Source organism: Sceloporus undulatus, chromosome 4 (genome assembly GCF_019175285.1).
Source record: "Sceloporus undulatus isolate JIND9_A2432 ecotype Alabama chromosome 4, SceUnd_v1.1, whole genome shotgun sequence".
Taxonomy (NCBI): Eukaryota; Metazoa; Chordata; class Lepidosauria; order Squamata; family Phrynosomatidae; genus Sceloporus; species Sceloporus undulatus.
This window is the reverse complement of record NC_056525.1, coordinates 54,206,091-54,220,074: the sequence shown is the minus strand read 5'-3', so window position 1 is coordinate 54,220,074 and position 13,984 is coordinate 54,206,091. Positions and strand designations below refer to the sequence as shown.

The 13,984-nt window shown below is 41.2% G+C and overlaps 1 pseudogene; it reads left to right on the top strand.

Annotated features, from left to right (window-relative positions):
• The first annotated feature begins 13,447 nt into the window (after window positions 1-13,447).
• Window positions 13,448-13,600, top strand: LOC121930171 (annotated as a pseudogene).
• The last annotated feature ends 384 nt before the right edge of the window (window positions 13,601-13,984 follow it).

The following is a 13,984-nucleotide window of genomic DNA, read 5'->3' as shown; positions in this document are numbered from 1 at the left end:
CAGTCTTTACAGAGAGAATAAGGAGGAAAAGGCCCATTGTTTAAAACATTTGAGATAATAATTCTATTTTAAGACTTCAGATCATTGTATTGTTATATTCACTTATGGAAAAGTTGAAATATGGAAAGAAAACTCATGTGAAATTTAAATAATTGTAACTGTCAGAGGATTGGTTGTATGCCATATGGTTTTGGAATAATAAATATTGTGTTTTGAGATTTTATGCAAAAATTGAAATTTGGAAAGAAATCTTATGTGAAATCTAAAACTACAATTGTTAGGATGTTGGTTGCAGCCTATATGGTTCTTGAATAATAAATACACCTTTTGGGTTTTTTTTAGATTTACAGTAAGATTTGTAAATTAATTTTTAATTATTTTTATTAAGAGTTTATGACATTAAAATTATACATTTTACAATTCAGACATGATTCTTTATTGAATCTTACTTTTCAAAATATTTCTTATATTTTGAAAATTGAACAATCACTAACTTCCACTTGTTTTCTTAGTCCAAAGGAAATAATAAACAAAGCTATCTTTTTTACAATTTCTAATTTATGTATGTTTATTTTCAGTTACTTCAGTCTCATTATTTTTTTCCTGATTGCTTTGAACTGCTCTCAGTTTTTAATATATTCAATGTGGTGTGTCTATAATACCTTATTCTTATGACCATCTGTTTTTGCACCAAGTTATTATTAATTCCCAGTCTGTATTGGAAACATTTGTTGACTTTCCTTCTATTCATTCAATTAGTTTGTCCATTTCTATGTTGTCCATGACTTTTATTAGCCATTTGTCTATTGTAGGTAAGTCATTTTTCCCTCTAAACTAAAAACTTTTTCTCTCTAAACTAAAACTTTTTGGGAGGAAATGGGAGCGGTAATGTTGAGAAATAATGTGACAGAATAATATCAGTGAGATAGATAAAACTATATAGTTTTAAGTGGAATTAATCAGAAGAACATTGAAGTAAAATAGCAATTTTAGGATTTTGAAGAATAGTGGAACTGAATAACGTTTAGAAGTTTTATATATATATATATATATATATATATATATATATATAGAGAGAGAGAGAGAGAGAGACAGAGACAGAGAGGAGAATAATAATTTGATAATTGCTATGTTAACTCGTAAATTGGTAGTTATGTATCTCCACTTTGATTTGTTTTTATATTGTGTTTCTTAGGCACGTTACAGACGGGCCCATGAGGCGCCATCATCGCGCCGCCCTTACACGCGAGGGGCGGCACTTCCTGACGTGCCTTGCCCCTCGCGTGTAATGACTACGTCAAAATGGTGGCGCCGCATACATATGGGTGCCGCCATTTTGACGTAGCGGACACTCTGCGTCCGCATGTCGCGCAATGGAAGTGACACCGCGAGTGCGTGCTTTGGCACTTTCGGCGTCTCTTCCAGACCGCAGGAAGGAGCGCAAAAATCGCTCTCCTTTGCAGCGTCCGGGAACCGCGCTGTTTGGCTGCTGCGGTTCCCGGACACTGCAACAGGCAGCGGTGCGAGACTGCCCCTTCTGGGCCATCTGTAATGCGCCATTGTTTGCTTAGTTGTAGGTGCAGTTGGATGTATATTCTGTTTGTAGTTTTATCTTATATGTTGTTTTATATATTGAATTTTATGTGTTAATATAAATATTTTGTTTAAAGAATGTGTTTGGCTGTAAGAATCAAATTCTGAAAGACGTTGAAAGAGATTCTGGAGGGACAGGAAATGGGTTTCTTGCAAATACATTCACATATCTCAAATACATCATCCCATATACCACAGTCTTTGTTGCATGACTAGTACTAGTGGAAGAGTTATATAATGTAAACATTTTGTGCTGTAACACCAGGACAGAATGATTCCACTATCTATGCTGATACAATGGGGAATGGCAAGCTCTTGTTGTCAAAAGCATGTAACTGCTTGTCATATTTCCTATAATGAACCTTTCTATCCATGTTAGTTAACGTTCCCAGGTCTTTGTCATGTTTTCAGGGTAATTGATACTGAATTCCATTTCATTTGATATTGCCATTGCTCCTACTAATTCACAGCAGGAAGAAGGAATGAAAATAGAAAGACAGAAGACAACTGTGTGAAAATGGTGAGTGGAGACATCAACTCAAAAATGTACTATGTCTGTACTGACTTCTTAAAGTCTGAAGTGTTGGTGGAATTTTTCCAGTGAATGGAGGAGCCTCGGATTCATACAGTTTCCAATATATATTTTTCTCAGTTTCTTTGCAGCTCCTTCCCTCCCTCTCTCCTTTGGACTCATATGCAGACATTGAAAACGTAGTGTCAGTCCCAATTATGTTTGCTTGTAGTTGCTTATGCTACAAATCAAGAAGCTGCTTGAAAATAAATATGAAAGGTTCAATGAAGGAACATACCCAGAGTGAGGGTTATCACTATGCTGTTTCATTTACTTCCCCTTGACCATGGGTTACATGAGGAACGCCCCTTCCTCCCACTAATCTTTCACCCTTAAACTGATGGCTATCAGTTTACAGACAAAGCTTGCATCCAGAAGTCCAATTTGAAGTCTGTTAAGATTGCCTGCCCTTCATTTAAATTCCTTTTCCTGTCAAACTGTCGGTGACATTAACAAGCATGCACAGAAGGGGGCTTTGTGCCAATTAACAATTTCTCGTTAGCTTAATTAGGGGACACATGTTTTTAATCACAGCTAAGAATGTGGAGTGATTGAAGAATTGATTCTGAGCTTTCGAAAGCTTCACTGTCAGTGCATTGAATTTAATTCGGCAGATGTGGTTTAAAAGAGTGAGGGAGCTCTTTAAGTGACTTTGCCTAAATGGCCTTAATAGTAGACGAAAGCAAAAGAAATGGCAATTATATGTAAAATGCTTTTTCTTAGTATCATCACAGACCAAATCTTCTGAGTTATAATAACTGGGATATCAACAAATGAATATGGATGGAGACAGTTTTTAAATACACAATTGTGTCTCCCCATTCTTCCAGTCTCATCTTATAAATGATCCATTTAATACGAATGAGTTGCACAGGGCCAGTGCTCAGTTACGTTATTGTATCTTATCAGGGTTTAAGTATTTTTGACATAAGGAAGAAGTGAGGCATAGAGATCTGAACTATTTGGGAAAGCAACTTGTTTGCTTGTTTCTCCAGTCTAGCAGGTACTAAAACTGCCACTCACCTTGACCAATGCAATTCTGTCACCCAAATCTTGGAATAAAAATAAAGTGACCTAGTGCCAGACACCAGGCAAGGGGAACAGAGAAGGAAGGAGGAGTTTTGAAAATGAGTTTATACTCAAAGTACCATGTTCCAGTTTAACAATCTCTGTTTTGTATACTCATATGTACAATTTTATTTTGTACTTCACTCCTCACAAACCACAACAATATTCAACAGTAGCTTGCAACAATTTTGAATCCAGTGATTACTAGAAGCACCGTTAAAGTGACAAGTTCACATTTGTAATGTTAGGTTAGCTGATGTGGACAGGTACTATGGGATATTGTCTGGGTTAAATGGCTTTCCTCTTTGGTGCCCTGGAGAAAATTGTGACGGAACTGCACTGTTGCAGCTTAAGTTAAAATTAGATCTAAATGTCATGAAATATAGTATTTCCTTGAAGGAACTGAGCTAGTCTGCTATAGTCTTAGGGACTTGTAGGTTAAAGATACCATTTCTCCCTCTCACGTCACCTGGCAATTTTCTCCTGGCTCTGATACTATAGCTTGAAAAATGATTGTCTCAGCACAACAGATTTTTATCAATTTCCCCTGAAGAGCCAAGAAAGAGTGACAAATTTTTTTAATTCTGTACATTGCCCCTCAGCTATGGCTTTATATAATATTTATCAGATTTTGGCTGGAATCCTATTGACTAACTACACTAATGGTTGCACATTTTCCAAGGTCTTCTAGTGGTGGGGGGGAAAGACAGGCAGAATCTGCCTTTTCTCGTGCATACTTGCATACTTACTCAAGAATCTTTTTGGTGCCCTACACTGGAGTAAATATATCAGCCTAGGTGATTGTGGCAAGAAGATAAAAACTTGGGTGCAGTCTGTGAAGGAAGGACATTCTGTCGTTCCTTCACAGATATTGCACCCTTCCTTCCTTCACAGACATTTCATGACCGCTTTTTTCCTCTTGCCACAATATAGAAAACAACATATAAGGTAAAACTACAAACAGAACATACATCAAAGCTGCATATACAACTAAGCAAACCAACAAACACAATATAAAAACAAAACAAAGGGGAGATACATAACTACCAATTTATGAGTTTACATGGCAATTATCAAACCACCTAGGCTGATGTATTTACACCAGTATAGGGCACCAAAAGGATTCTGGAGTAAGTACGCAAGCATGCATGTGTATATGCATGTATGCAGTTTTTTAAATGGTATAACACTTTTTAAGAGAACCTGCATGGTGCAATGTTGGACTAAGATTCTGAGAGGTCAAGGTTCAATCCCTGCTCTGCCATGGAAACCCAATGGATGATCTTGGGCAAGTCACACACTCTCAGTGTAAGAGGAAGGCAATGGGAAACCTCATCTGAATAAATCTAGCCAAGAAAATTTTACAATAGTCAGAAATGACTTGAAGGCATATAACAACAATGCTTCTTTTTTTGTCATACATTGTATTCAAATGAGATTGCATAACATCATTTCCTAACACACCATAAACCACTGTGAAGCAAATAAACTAGAATAAAACTTGTTATTTAAACGTCAGACTAGTCAAAAGTAGCTATTAAAATAGATAATCAACTAGAAGCTATCTGCCCACATTACTCACCATTCTCCAAATAATGGATATGCACAAAAGCCCCCAAAGTTGATGCCACATCTCAGATATGGTGGGATGGATGTGCCTTTACAGGAAGGGCAGGAAGAATGAATTAAGCTACCAACAGCACCCAAAGAATTTTATTGACTGAATTGCAGCAGCTGATTGTACCCCCTCCTTTCCTCACAAGTCAAGGTACATTGTGTCCAAGACTACTGAAATTGAAGTGGCACCCGATGCGCTATGATCCACAGGAATATCTCTCATTGTATCTCATCTCTGGAAATCAAATTGCAACAAAGATCTGTTAAATAACTAACAACATGGTGCCCTTTCATGACACCCCAAATTTGCTCCCAAGATCTGCATAGTAAGATGTATCTTATATTAAAAAATAGAGTAAAGCTGAGGAAGAAAACAAAAACAGTTATTAGACCAAAATATAATCTGAACAATATCTCAACAGAATTCACTACAATGCAGGAAACAAATTTGTGCTATCAAGTATAATCAACAAAGAACCAGAAGAATTATAGGCAGAAGCCAAGGACATAAATAAGGAAGAATACAGAAAGGAAGAATGCAGAAAGACACTATTGGTGGCCAAAAAAGAGAGAGAAGAAACAGTGGATTACAGTTGAAATGCTTCTTGCAGTAAAGGAAAAAAGAGAAGCAAAAGAAAGGATACAAAACCAAAATTATGAATGCAACTGTACAATAACTAGTGTACAAGGATGAAGAAAACTACTATAATGTTCAACAGAGAGAAATAGAAGACAAGAAGAAAACAGGAAAAATGAAAGCCATCTTTCACAAGATCCAGGAACTCAAAGGAAAATTCAAACCCAGGGCTGAGATGCTCTGTGAAAAGAAAAAGAGCATACTACAAGATCAAGAAGAAATAAAAAGATGTATGCAATATACAGAAATGTTGTATTAAAAAGATGAAAAAATGAATGACACATGGAATGAAGAACATATAAAGATGAACCCTAAATTTTAAAAAGTGAGGTGGAAGCTACAATAAGGGAAACTGGAAAAAATAAATCACCAGATAATATTCCAACTGAACTGCTACAGTCCACACAGACAGAACCAACCCTAGTGTAATATATGTCAGCAAATATGGAAAACACAATGATGGACAACAGATTTGAAACAATTAATATACATCCCCATCCACAAAAAAGAAGGCACAAAAGACTACAGCAACTACAGAACTATGGCGGGATAAAGACTGCCCCTTTGGGGTGGCCTGCACCCGCCCCTTTCCATGATGGATCGAGGCCTGAGCTGCCACAGCAGCAGCCCCGGAGGCCCCGATTAGCTGCTTTTCGAGGCCTCAGGGAAGCGGCAAAATGTCACTTCCCCATGGCCTGGAAAGGGGTGTCCTTGGGGCTTCATGCCCCAAGGACACCCTGACAGCGGCAGGGAGACAAAGAAAGGGGCCACTTAGCCCCTTTCTCTTCAGTATCACTAGCATGCCTGTGTAAAGGCCACACCAGCGATATGCGCCATGAAGGGAGCTCCGTTTTGGAGCTCCTTTCAGTGCTGCTGAAAGGGTGCCACAGGCACCCTGCAGCGGTGCCAGGATGTAACAGCCACGGCACACCGTTTGGACACGCCGCAGCCGTTACATCAAAATGGTGGCGCTCATGTAGACAGGGCGCCGCCATTTTGACATACTGAGTACATCCTAGGGTTAGTGAGCATCTGGAAAGGACACTCTCAGGCAACCCTAGCACGTACTCAGTACGTGTTTAATGGCCTGTTTGTACAGGGCCAATAGCATTAATATCCCACACAAGCAAAACTATGCTCAGAATTCTGCAACATAGGTCCAAAATAGACAGCTGAAAAAAGCCCACTTCTCGGCATCATCAGAGCACAGAGTTTACATGCCACGTGCCACTGGAGTGTCTTGAAGTCACACTGGGGCTGAGAAAGCTGGTTCTTTCTTGGATCAATTAGGAGCAGATCATTTTGACTTTTATTTGGGCTTTGTTCAAGGTCAATTGGGACATGGCATGTGTTTGCTGCAGCCCCAATCCATTTTCAGCAGGGGCGGCTTTAAGCCACCCCTTCATGCCAGTCTATTCCAGCCCATAGACTCCAATCATATATGAAGAGAGAAATTCCAGAGGTGAAAACAGAGTTCAGGAAAGGAAGAAGCACTAGGGACAACACTGCAAACACATGATTGTTAATGAAGCATACCAAGGAATTCTAGGGAAAAAATCAGCATGTACTTTATACACTACAGAAAAGCATTGAACTGCATAGATTACAAAAAGCTATGGGGCACTTTTAAAGATGTGAGAGCGCCACTACATCTGATAGTCATAATGAAAAATCTGTACTTAGGATAAGAGGTTACTGTTCGAACAGAATATGTAGAAAAAAAAATTGTTTCCAGTTGGCAAAGGGGTCAGACAAAGCTCCATATTATCATCCTATTAGTTCATCTTGTATGCAGAAAATACTATACAATAAGCATGTTTAGATTCGAAAGAAGAAAGAGTGAAGATAGGAGGAAGGAACATCAACAATCTAAGATTTGTGGATGGCACCATACTACTAACAGAAAAAAAATCACAGAGATGGAACAATTACTAAGAAGAGTTAAAGAAAAAAATTGTAAAGGGAGGCTTACTGCTGAACATAGAGACAACAAAAATAATGCCCACGAAGAAATACATAAATTCAACCCTAGACAATGAAAAAATCAAAACAATTAAATAGTCCCTGTATCTTGTATCAAACACTGACCAGACTGAACTGCAGTCAAGAAATCAGAAGAAGACCAGGAATGGGAAGAGCAGCTACGAAAGAATTAAACAAGATTTTAAAGTGTACAGATATAAAAGTGATCACTAAAGTTAGAATCTTCCAAGCCATAAAATTCCTCATCTTCATGTACAAATGTGAGAGCTGGAGAGTAAAGAAAGTGGATAAGAAGAAAATCAACTCATTTGAGATGTGGTGCTGGAGAAAATGTTGAAGATACCATGGACAGCCAAAAAGACAAACAAATGAGTTTTTGAACAGATCAAGCCTGAAATCCCACTGGAAGCCAAGATGATCACATCGAGGCTGTCATACTTTGGCCACCTAAATAGAAGAGATGATTCATTAGAAAAGGCAATAATTGTAGGACAGGTAGAACGTGGCAGAAAGAGAGGAAGACCACGTGGCAGGTGGCTAGACTCAATCAGGGAGGCCATGGGCCTGAGCCTACAGGATCTAAGCAGAGCAGTGGAGGGCAGGGGTCTTGGAGATGTCTCATCCACAGGGTTGCCTTGTCATGACCGACTCGAGGACAGTTAACAACAGCAACAGTAGCATGTTGCCACTGATTTTAAAAGAAGTTATATGATCTGCCTCAACAGAAGGAATTTACCTCTTTTTTTGCTGCAACTTCCAGTTCTCCAGCCATCATGGCAAGTGGGGAATTCTGAGATATGCAGTTCAAAAGGAACTTTTCCACACCCTGAGAGACAGACATTTGTCTTTGCCATCATCAGTGGCAGTCTTATCTCAACTCATTTTAATTCTAAAGTGGCAGTCTCAACTCAACTCATTTTAATTCTAAGTAGTGTGGGGTTAGTCAGATCAACTTAGTACATAACCTTCTCTAAATTCAGAAGCTAACTGGATACGTTTCTATCAAGATATACTCATGATACTCAGATAGAACAGAATCTGACTTAAAATCTAGAGAGCTGTTCCCAGTCAATGTTGATCATGCCACTGCCACGCCACCCCTGAAAACCCTGGGTTGGGGATGTGGAAACTGCATGCCGTGTCCCCAAGCCAGCAGTTCCGTGGAGCAGAAACAGCACACCAGCAGCTGCTACAGAGGGTTTTCCTCAGATCTTTGGTGCAGCATGTCTACACATTGCACCAAAGATGTGGCATGACACCACCCAATGTGCAGTTGTTTGGGTGGTGTGATGCTGGCATGACACAGGCATGGGGGAGGGTGGTGGGCAGTCGCCATGCCTCCACTCTGCCCTCACGCTGGCATATTTTGCTGGTGTGTTGAGGGCCTTAGAATAAAGCAAACTCTTGCATTCCTGATACCCACCTGAGATTGACTAGAATTTTGGAGTCCCCCCCCCCATCATTTAGTTTTATTTATCTTACATGTTAAGGGTTAATTCTCCACAAACTCCCACTGTTAATCAGCTTGGGAAGATTGGTGGTATCATCCTCTCCAGTGACAGTATCATGGTCAAAGCTTCCTTAGCAAACCTTGTACCTCGTTAGTGACGAGAAAAGAATCTATTCATGGATATCATTGCCTCACTGAGATCTGAGACAGATGCACCAAAAGCATTATGCTGCTGCCAATACTAGGATTCCAGAGCGTGTGGCAACTGCATGCTCCAGAATCCTAGAACGTGTGGGCAGCAGCCTTATGGCTGCCTCCTGTACACATGGGAGCTACCATCTTGACATAAGTGATACACAGCATATAGATGTTGCTGTGCATTGCTTACACCACGAGTGCACCAATGGCGCACTCATGATGTGTGCATGCCATCCTAAAAAGCAGTCACCCCAATGCAGGGGCAGACTGCTTTGCCGCTGTCAAGCGGCAAAAAACTACAAGCCCCAGAGTGCTCTGGGGCTTGTCCGGCTCCTGATTGGTTGAGGGGTCGGAAGGGGCGGCCCTTCCGGTCCGGGACGCTCTAGGAGCCGGACTCGCTGGTGTGGGGCTTCCGGTCCTCCAAGGCTGCCCATTGGAGGGCTCGGCCTTGGGGGCTGGGCCCCGCAATTTCACGCAGAGGGGAGGGGCCGAACAGTATAAATTGCTGTTCGGAGGCCTCTCCGCCTCAGTCGGCGCTTGGCTCTGAACAGGGACGGAGCGAAGCATTGGAAGGGAGGTAGCCTTGAGCTTCTCCCGCCCGCCCACTGCTGTTTCAGGTGGTTTTTTGTCACAACTGTTCGGCAGCATAGGCCAGGATCTGAACGTTGGTGGTACCAGGGCTATGGAGTTCTGGTTTGGGAGTCACAAGGTACCCGGGGGCGATGAGCGAAGGCGTTTGGCCATTGCGGGGGCCAGAACGCAGGTGCGCCTCCCGGTGACTAGGGGCTTTGTGAATTGGGGAACGCAAGGCATGGTTTGCGCTCAAGCGGTGTTCCTTAGCCCCTAGGTCATCCCAAGCACCGGGTAGGGACCCGGCTTTGGATAATCAAACAACAGTGGGTTGTTTGATTGCACAGATCCTGACCTTATGCTTTGTGCCAACCCTACCAATGGTTTAATAAAGTTGTGGCCTTTCTCCCATGTTGATGTTCTGTGGTTATTTTTTGACATCACATACAAGGCAAAAAGAACCTGGTTTTTCCAAGTTCTTTTTGGGGTGGAGGGACACTGGGCAGTTTGGCTGCTGTGGCATCCCTTCGCAAGCAAACAGGGTGCCACCAGCCTGCCCTTTTGGAGCAGTCTGTACCGGGCCTGAGCCATTATGAATTTCTCATATAAGGAAAACAATAGGAAGCATGGCTTCCTAATCATCAACTTAAATTATACTTTTAAATAACTTCTTAAATTTTGTAGAGCTACACTTGGTTGAGTTAATGAGGCGGTCGAGTATTGAATATTCCTGGAAGTAATAAAGATGTGAGCCTTTATTCCAAAATTGTCTCCTGTCATTCTAGGATGGGGATGAGGGGAAAAAATTACTTACCAATGGTAAACAGAAAAAGAAAACCTAATGCTTCTACTTTGATTTGGCAAATATGTGTGCATACATACACACAAGCACACACCCCTCTCCATGTGATATGTGAATCAACTTAAAATGATGACACAGGTTGAAAACACACCACAGAAATAATGCAGTTTGACACCATTTTAATTGTCATGACTCAATGCTATGAAATTCTAGGATTTGTCATTGTGTGAGAGATTTAGCCTTCTCTGTCAGAGATCTCTGGTCCCATAACATACTACAAATCCCAGGATTCCATAGCACTAAGCCACAACAGTTAAAATGGTGTTACACTGCATAGTTTCTGCCGCGTAGATGCAGTCTATGGAGCTTATCACCCAGGATGAGGGATGGAGGCAGGGATTATCATTCACTAAATCACCACCAAACCACCGGCCACCATCACCCCAGGTCGCAGCTACACTCAGCCATGACTTTTTAGAAGATCTGGGCTGATCGTGGCTGGTGGTTCGGTGGCGATTTAGTGAGTGATAATCCACACCTCCATCCTGCATCCTGTCTCCAGCCTGGGAAGCTGGAGGCAGTTTAAAATCCTGAACAATAAGCTCTGAATTCTGTGATTCTACTGAGATGCATAAAGTGGACAGTTAAAGTAACATGTTTTCAGTGACTACTCTTGTGTTACCATAAATATTTCAAAATATGGGGAGTGTTGGTCTTCCATTTCAAAAAACGGAAGCATGGAATTAACCACTGAAAGCAATCATTCTTTTTCATGTCATTTATAAGAGTTGCATTCAGTAGAGGAATGTCATCATCTTTTCATGATAGACAGGAACATCTGACCACTTGCTGCTCAAGATTCTCAGACTTTTCTAACTAAATTACTGTTTGGACAGACATCCATCAAGGAATATTAAAGATCTTCAGATACTCAAGAAATGCATTAACTTTAAAGATGTCCTATCTTTAAAGTTATATTTTCATGCAAATGTTGGAGACTTCTTTCCACTTGTTGCAATACTTAAGTGTCCATTAAGTCAAATATTATTATTTTATGTGCCATTGCATCTTGAAAGAGACACTTCTCATGTTATCAATGCAATTTAAAGGCTACAGCATGCAGACTTGATTTATAGAAAGTTGCAGAGACTTTACCTTTAAATTTAGAAACATCTAAAAAAAAGAAAACTGATAAAATCTGATGCAAAGGAGAAAAGCAGTTTCAGAATGAAAAAAGAAGAATGTTTTATACCATGAAATGGCTCAATCAATTTTGATCAGAAATATTTGCAGAACCTAGTTCTATAAGCATCTAAAACATTAAAAAATGTGCTATAAGAAGAAGGAAAAGAAGACAAAGTGGTGAAGGAATCAATAAATAAAGGGAAGAAAGGTTTTAAGGGTGTGCTTCTTAATAAGGCATATGTATTCTGGAGAACAGAATTTATCTAAACTATTAACTTAAAAGAACTAGGAGAAAAACATGCCTTCAACTTGCCTATCACTATCTGTTAGTCTCTTGTTTTCCACCAGTCTTGCTTTTATTAAATATTATTTCTAACTTATTCCTTTTGTCATTTCATTCCAACCTTGCATGTGAAAAATGGGAATAGAGCATATAGTAGTTTGTGCCAAATGTGAGAAATGATGACATTTACTGGTAATAGTATATATAGCAATAAAGGCCTCAAGGTTTCTGATAGTGGTAAGAGCGCTTATGCACATGCAGTGATGTCTGTAAAGTGACAACTAAAGCATATAAATGGGAAAAACTGCCACTATGGCTTAAAACATGATTTCATTGAAAGCTTTGGATGCATGTTCTACTCATAAGCATTTAGACACAGGGATGAGGATATATACACATCCAGGCTAAGATTTTTTTAAAAAAATGAGACTTTAGTGAAATCTTTCAAAATTTCTATATCCCTTTTCCTTCATCTTGGAGGGTTCCAAACAGAAGCTAATGTTTTTACCCATTCAGAATAAGGGGAATGCCTAATGTTGTTTTTCCATATTTATTTATTTAGAGTATTTATACCCCACTCTTCATCTACAAAGGCTCTCTGAGGTGCTTACAAATTATTCATCTAACAGTTTTCTTCCCTTTACGCTTACAACCTAAGTAAGGTATGACACACAAGGAAAGAAGAATGGCAGTGGAAAGGAGATTAGGGCCGGTTACAGACCGGCAGTTTATTGCGTGTTCGCCACGCACTAGGGTTACGAAAGGGCGGTGCTTCCGCACCACCCTAACCCTAGTGCGTGGCGAACACGCACTAAATGGCAGCGGCCCTTCCGCACGGCTGCCGCCGTGAGTATGTCATGGCCGCGCCGCCTCTAGACGGGGCGGCGCGTCCATGACGTAGTAGCTCCGCGCCAGGGTGCTTAGTGCGCCCTGGACACGGAGCAGGAAGGAGCTCCGTTTTGGAGCTCCTTCCGGGTTTAGTCCGCTGGCCGCAGCCGTCTGAAGGCTGCACCCAGCGGACTAAACGAGAAAGGGGCCAAGTGGCCCCTTTCTCTGCTCCCCGCCGCCACGGGGTGTCCTTGGGGCTTGAAGCCCCAGGGACACCCCTTTTCTGGCTGCGAGGAAGCGGCCTTTTGCCGCTTCCCCGCAGCCCGAAAAGCGGTGAATCGGGGCCTCAGCGGCTGCCGGTGTAGCCACTGAAGCCCCGATACTCCGGGGAAAGGGGTGTGGCCAGACCGCCCCAAATTGGCGGTCTGTATCCCACCTAAGTCCTGCTGATATTTCAGTATCTCCTCTCCTTCCAAGGATAGGGCAGTGGCAATTGGGATGGAGAGAGGGCTTTCATCTGCTTCTGAGCCTAGGCACATGATGGAGTTGTGCCTGCCTCTTCTTCTCTCCCTCTGAAGCCAGGTCAGTGGCAGTTGGGATGGAAGAAGAGACTTTCATCTGTTTCCTAGCCTAGGCACATTGGACCTGTGCCTGTTTCTTCTTTTCTTACCTGGCAGGGGAGATACCATGATCATGAAGGTGGTTTTCCCAGGGTGAGGCTCACCCATTGCACTCCGGGTGTGCTGACCCCTGCGATTTCCCCAAATGCGGGAAACTCAACTGCATAATTTGTGGTAGTGGGAAAAAAGCCCTACATGCCTTGGGTCCGAGTTACTTATGGAACTGCTTCTCCCTATATAATCCGCCCCGCACTCTTAGAACATCGAGCAAGAATCTATTGGAAACTACGAATCCTAAATATGTTTCCACTGAGATTGTGGAACAGCCTTCCTGACGACATTTGCTTGGCGACCTCATTAGAGGTATTTAGGAAAGCAGTTAAAACTGAGCTTTTTCGCCAAGTATATCCTGACATGATATAATATACCGACTGACTTGTCCCTTTGAATGAGATGCTATTTTATTTATTAATTGTATTGTTAATTGTTAATTGTTAATTGTTAATTACATGCTGGATATTTTAACGTTAGTAATTAGTTTAGAGAATTTTAGTGCATATACTGTGATTTTACTTAGTC